This window comes from Tenebrio molitor, unplaced genomic scaffold, assembly GCF_963966145.1.
Source record: "Tenebrio molitor unplaced genomic scaffold, icTenMoli1.1 SCAFFOLD_866, whole genome shotgun sequence".
NCBI classification, from domain to species: Eukaryota; Metazoa; Arthropoda; class Insecta; order Coleoptera; family Tenebrionidae; genus Tenebrio; species Tenebrio molitor.
The window spans coordinates 8,702-15,632 of NW_027184265.1; the positions used below are offsets into that span (position 1 = coordinate 8,702).

At 45.0% G+C, this 6,931-nt stretch overlaps 1 non-coding gene across 1 annotated transcript; it reads right to left on the reverse strand.

Annotated features, from left to right (window-relative positions):
- Positions 1–618: 618 nt before the first annotated feature.
- On the reverse strand, positions 619–738 carry LOC138141066 (5S ribosomal RNA). The gene has a single exon (XR_011162962.1). It is a non-coding gene; the product is annotated as a 5S ribosomal RNA (ribosomal RNA).
- Between the last annotated feature and the right edge of the window lie 6,193 nt (positions 739–6,931).

The window sequence follows — 6,931 nt, forward strand, 5'->3', positions numbered from 1 at the left end:
ACAATGGTCCAGTGACTAATAAATGAGTGTTGTGTTATGAGTTTGTTCGAGCTCAAAAAAACGTGGTTCGAAATTGTTTAACGTTTAACGAATGGTAAGTTATTCTAGTTTTTATGTTGGTCTTAACGTGTTAGGGGCCAAGAATACAACATTGTCTGTCCATTATAACATAGAACTGATATGTTGAATTCAGATCTCTAATTATTTAAAAACCAAAAAAATAAAGCAGCAGTCAAAGTGGCATGTACGCGTAACCTAATATATATTTTTTTTACATTAAAAGATCGCCGTCTTCCTCGTCGCACTTACGACATTTGCATATGTTATCTTTGTTAAACTCACGGAAGGAATATAATGAACCGGTCACCCGTCCAAGTGCTGACCGCTGCCCGCGTGACTTACCTTCGGTGATCGAACGACAACCTTTACCGTTTGACGAGTTTTTATTCTGCAATTGTTTACAATTAATCGACAAAAAAAATTGTTTTCTTAATTATCTAGTACTTAAAGCTATGAATCTACATTATACGGGTCTGTGCATGTTTCCGAATACCTGCACGAAAAACAAATCGGTTCGGTGGTTGCTATGGATTTCAAAAAAAAACAAAAAGTGTTGGGGGGCAACGGCACGCGGTGTTCCCAAGCGGTCACCCATCCAAGTACTGACCGCGCCCGACGTTGCTTAACTTCGGTGATCGGACGAGAACCGGTGCTTTTCAACGTGGTATGGCCGTTGCCGTGGTGTTTAGGTGTGATCGTTGGTGTAAAATATATTGCTTTTAACATTCCGATGCACGAATATGAACATCAAAACGCGATGCGTTTCGTTTCCGTATGCACTTACCCTCTGACGACCGACGTCGGACCGAACTAACGGGAAATCCCACAACAACCACCACGTCACGCTCTAACGACAAGAGAGACTACTAGACGGACTGGCGATCTCCCGCGTCGCACATTTTTCGACCGCCGGCGGCGGTGGAAAATCCAGAATTTCACCCCACCTACCGCGCTGCTTGCTCCGACGACGACGAGATTCCCACATTTGGATCGACCGAAATATGTAAGTAATATCAGGAAGTTCCGATTTTCGAGAGGAGACCTGTGTTTCTATTTACCTATCTATAATAATTATCGTTATAATCATCATATCATTATTATTATTATTAACATTATTATTTATTACCATTATTATTATTATTATTATTATTTATCGTCCCTCGGATTCGGCGATCTTCGAAAATCCAAGTTGGACCGTTAGACATTCGAACGCGGTGTGCGTGGCTGACGAGTTGTTATTTTTGGCGTTTTTTCTTCGATCTTCACCCCGACTTCGGACGACGCAGGTCGGACACGAAATTACGAAGAGAGAAAGACGGAAGAAAGGAAGAAAACCTGAAGATCCGTCGAAGAAAATATCGGAAAACTCGTAGGTGCGGCATCGGTCGGACGATGAAGACCGTCTCCTTTCGGATGATCCTCTCGACGGACTTTCGGCCGTCCCGAAGGGTCCGGACGGCAACGGGACCCGTCGTCGACTCGTCCCGTTTCAACTTCCGCCGAAAACGATCGACCTGAACGTCGGAGAGGCGGTTCGCGGCATCCTGTTGTCGGAATTGCCTCGGTTCGAACACCAGGTCCTTTCTGTGCTTCGACCGTTTCGGAAGCGTTTGGCGACGCGAAGATGTCGTAAAATCGAGAAGGTGGCGCGGTATTCCGGGAAGAGATGGACCAATATTTCGGCGAACGAAATATGGATTCCCGGAATCGACGCGTCTACCCCGCACCGCCGACGTAAACCGTCGGTCCCGAATCGAAACCGTGACGACCCGGATTTAGGGCTGGTGGTTGGAGGGGCGTGTACCTGATTCGAAACCCACCGACGTTCCGAGACGAACTTCGCTATCTCCAGGGAAACTTCGGAAACCGAGTTCGGCCAGCTTGATCACACGGTGGCGATGGTGATCGAGGAAAGAGGACGATGCCATCACGCGGGCAACGATTCCGAGGCCTGCAATTTCTTCGACGGCGGACGCGGTGCGCGTTCAGTCTTCCGTCCGCAGTGGCGACTATTTTATAAAGACTTAGAAAATTTTTTTGTTCAATTCTCGTTCACGAGGTGCTCGAAGTGTACGTGTGTGAGCAAGTGTTTTTTCAATAATTATTATTAACTTTTAACGTTTTAACGTGAAAGATGGCCGACGTCGAAAATCAAACAGCATCATCGGTCACCACCGGTTCCGCTGCCACCCCTCAATCCCACGCGAAGAAAGAGAAAAAAGCGAAAAATCCCAGGGCGAAACCGTCCCATCCTCCGACATCCGAGATGGTAAACAACGCCATCAAGGGACTCAAGGAACGCGGAGGATCGTCTCTTCAGGCCATCAAGAAGTTCGTCGCCGCAAATTACAAAGTCGACGCCGAAAAGGTCGCCCCTTTCATCAAGAAATATCTGAAAGGCGCCGTGGCGTCGGGATCTCTGGTTCAGACGAAAGGTAAGGGCGCGTCGGGTTCGTTCAAGCTCGCCTCGTCCACCTCCGGTGGTGCCAAAGTCGCCTCCGCCTCCGACAAGAGGAAACCCGCTTCGTCCGCCGCATCCAAGACGAAAAAATCATCCGCCAAACGTACCGCCGTCGCGACGACTTCCGACAAGGCTTCCTCGAAGACAGCCAAAAAACAAGCCTCCCCCAAAGCGAAGAAGACTGCTGCCGAAAAGAAGAGCGCCGTCGCTGCCTCCGCCGCCGCAGCGAAAGCCAAGAAATCGGCCGCCTCCTCGGCAGAAAAGAAAACTAGAGCCGCCCCGAAACCCCGATCGCCTTCCAAAGCGAAGAAATCTAACAAGGCTGGTCCGACTAAAAAACCCAAAGCACCCAAACCCAAGACAGCCAAAGCCATTCCTGTCAAGGTGAAAAAGGCCGCTTCGCCGAAGAGGAAAAAGTGAGAAACGTGGATGGATACTCGACTCATGTTCGTTCGGCTGTGCCTCGTTCCGACGTCATCATCGTACTACCGGCAACGGGGCACGCACAAATGGCCCTTTTCAGGGCCACACGATAATCTACGACGAAAAAAAGAAATAAAACTATCCTTACGGCGAAACCAAATAAAATAGATAGCATCAGCTGGCAGGTAGGTGATGACAGGATGCAATAAAATTTTACGAACGACCGCAACCCAACCCGAATCGAGAGGACCGACCGATTATTGACATTTTTATTTTATTCATTTCCGGTTGAAGGGCGATATATTTTTTTTTTTTTGCCTGTAAGGTTTGAGGTTCTGAAAAGAACCGATTTTTTTTGTTATAAAATTCGTGTTTCGTTTTTCTCGGGATGTTGTTGTTCTTCCGAAACACGATGTGGAAAAATTTAAGCGCGTTCACCCCGAATACGTCTGGCAAGTTGGATGTCCTTTGGCATGATGGTTACACGTTTGGCGTGGATGGCGCACAAATTCGTGTCCTCGAACAGACCGACCAAGTAAGCTTCGCTCGCTTCCTGGAGGGCCATCACGGCGGAGCTTTGGAAGCGCAAATCGGTTTTGAAATCCTGAGCGATCTCCCTCACCAAACGTTGAAAGGGAAGCTTGCGGATGAGCAACTCGGTACTTTTCTGGTAACGACGGATCTCACGCAGAGCCACGTACCAGGTCTGTAACGGTGGGGCTTCTTGACGCCGCCAGTGGCGGGAGCGCTTTTCCTGGCCGCTTTGGTAGCCAGTTGTTTCCTGGGGGCTTTTCCTCCGGTGGACTTGCGTGCGGTCTGCTTGGTCCTGGCCATTTCGAATGAAACGAATGAAAAACAAAACTGACGATCGTTAGACGTGCACGCGTCGAAAGGTAAACGGGTACTAAAAATTCCGCCATATTAAATTGTACTTTTATACGTGAACAAAGTCAACGGCTGACTTCGTCGATTGGTCGATGGTGAACCGTTGAATCTATATAAGGCTCCGTTAGTTGAAATTTTGCGGTAGTTGACTTCCTAGGGACGAGGTGTGCAGGTATTTTGTGTCAGTTGAAATAATCTGAAAAGATGACCGGTCGCGGTAAAGGAGGCAAAGGATTGGGAAAAGGAGGAGCGAAGCGTCATCGCAAAGTCCTGCGTGACAACATCCAGGGCATCACGAAACCCGCTATCAGAAGATTGGCTCGTCGTGGCGGCGTGAAACGTATTTCCGGTTTGATCTACGAAGAAACTCGCGGAGTCCTGAAAGTGTTCTTGGAAAATGTCATCCGAGATGCCGTCACCTACACGGAACACGCCAAACGTAAAACCGTGACAGCGATGGACGTCGTCTACGCTTTGAAACGTCAAGGACGCACCCTCTACGGTTTCGGAGGTTAATTTCCTGGCGCTCTTCACCGTTCGAGAAAACCAGAATAAAATACGAAATACAAAATCGGTTCTTTTCAGAACCACAAAATAAAAATAAGAGGAAAAAAAAGAAACATGATGTTCTTTCGAGAAACAACGGACTACCTGATAAATGTACCAAGATCGTAAACACCCCTTGCTTTCCTTTTGGCATTGCAGTCGTAAATCTTTCTTCATACAGCCAAATTGACGACCGCAATGATAATAATACAAAAAGAAAAGATGCATCGGTCATTTTACGAAAAAAAAAAGCTATAGTGGCCCTGAGAAGGGCCGATATTTTGAGTTTTCGCCACGGAGATGGATCGATCGTTCGTTTAAGGTTTCTTCTCGGTTTTTTTGGGTAAAAGTACGGCCTGAATGTTGGGTAAGACACCGCCTTGGGCGATCGTAACTCCGGACAGGAGTTTGTTCAATTCCTCGTCGTTTCTGATGGCCAGCTGCAGATGACGCGGTATAATACGTGTCTTCTTGTTGTCACGGGCAGCGTTTCCTGCCAATTCTAGAACTTCGGCGGCTAAGTACTCCATGACGGCGGCCAAATAGACGGGAGCTCCTGCACCGACGCGTTCCGCGTAATTTCCTTTTCTGAGAAGACGATGTATCCTACCCACCGGAAACTGGAGACCGGCACGGCTCGAACGGGATTTCGCTTTTCCCTTCACTTTACCTCCTTTACCGCGACCTGACATTTTAAGTTCGTTCGTTAGACACCACGAGAAGTAATAAAACTGACGGACGGGACTCGTCGATTGTAAAAGCTGGTAGCTGTGCTTCGAATTTATAGCCTCCGTGATAGGAGAATAGGACGTGACGATTGGTGGGAGCCCGTTTTCAGGTGGGGTTCTGGTGAACACACTACCTATCAGAAAGGTGGTGGTGCAAAGTTAACGCACGCACACGAGTCAGAGCAGTTCGCGAGTTTGTTGAATCGAATTGAATTGAAAAATGCCGCCGAAGACAAGTGGTAAGGCAGCCAAGAAGGCCGGGAAAGCTCAGAAGAACATTTCCAAGAGCGACAAAAAAAAGAAGCGCAGGAGGAAGGAGAGCTATGCCATCTACATCTACAAGGTGTTGAAACAAGTCCATCCCGACACCGGTATCTCTAGTAAGGCTATGAGCATAATGAACAGTTTCGTGAACGACATCTTCGAACGTATCGCCGCTGAAGCTTCCCGTCTGGCACACTACAACAAACGTTCGACGATCACCAGCAGAGAAATTCAAACTGCCGTGCGTCTGTTGTTGCCCGGTGAGTTGGCCAAGCACGCCGTCTCCGAAGGTACCAAAGCCGTCACCAAGTACACCAGTTCGAAATAGATGTTTTTCGTTTTCGACACATTTATAAACGGTTCTTTTCAGAACCACAAAAACTCTCGAACAAAAAAGAAAAAGACGTGAAACAGCGATTTTTAATTAACTTTTATTATGTCATTATGACAGCGAAAAAATATGAAAAATGTTACATACAGTTTAAGAAAGCGAGAAATGCAAAATTTTTCTATAAAAAATAAACATGCTATTTAAGCTATGTAAATATATTGGATGAACAGTAGGCCCTTTAGGTTTCATGCATTATCGGTATTTTGCACCCATGCCTATCCAACTTGTAGTTATGTGGTTATTGTATTCGAAATAATTTAGTTGATTGAGGTTATGTTATGAATAAATTTCTATTTTGCCAGAATACAACTCTTCGGAAGAAGAAATCAAATAAACAATCGTACATCTGCTGAACAACCTAGTTGATGGTTGATGGATTTGCATTACCCAGCATATAGCCTAAATGTTCATCTTTAGTGAAATTAAAATTACTTAGCTTTTTTAAGAAAGAAAAAATTAGAACGAATTCTCATCGAAAAAACCGCGATTCCTACAAATGATACAGATGGTTTTGTAGTCGCGTATGTTATTGAATACAATGAGCCGACATTTTTCCGACTCTTTGTTTCATCGAAAACGTTGTTGACATTAGCAAGGAACGTTAAGGATTCCCTGAAACAGACAATTTCACTGTTTTGGAATAGCAGTATGTGCAAATGAGAGGACAGAAGACTTTGAAAAAAGGAGTGAACAAAACTGTACTTTAGTACAGAATGTTATGTTTATTTTAATTTCAATTGTTCCTGTTTTAATGAGATTTTTTATGTTCCTAAATCATTTTCTATTTTATTATCTCTACCTAGCATAAAAATTAAAATACTTTGCAACATTACGTTATTATACATTGCATATCTGACATAAAATACTTGCAAAAATTACTTAGCTAATTAATATTACGCATGACAACTCACATTATTTACTTTGCAAAACATTATAGAATACATAACAGATAATTGTGACCCTGTGTATTGTTCATTGGAATTAAAATAAAAAAAACGTGATTTCGTCAATCGCCGTTATTTGCGACTTCAGGCAACTGTCGCTAAGAGCTATTTTTGTTTCTCCGTTCAATTTCCCGATAAAATCGTCGACTTAGTTATTAACTTTATAATCTTTTTAATCATTCTTCAGTTAGGTGGTATCAATAATACCACAATAGCCATGTTGCCGGAG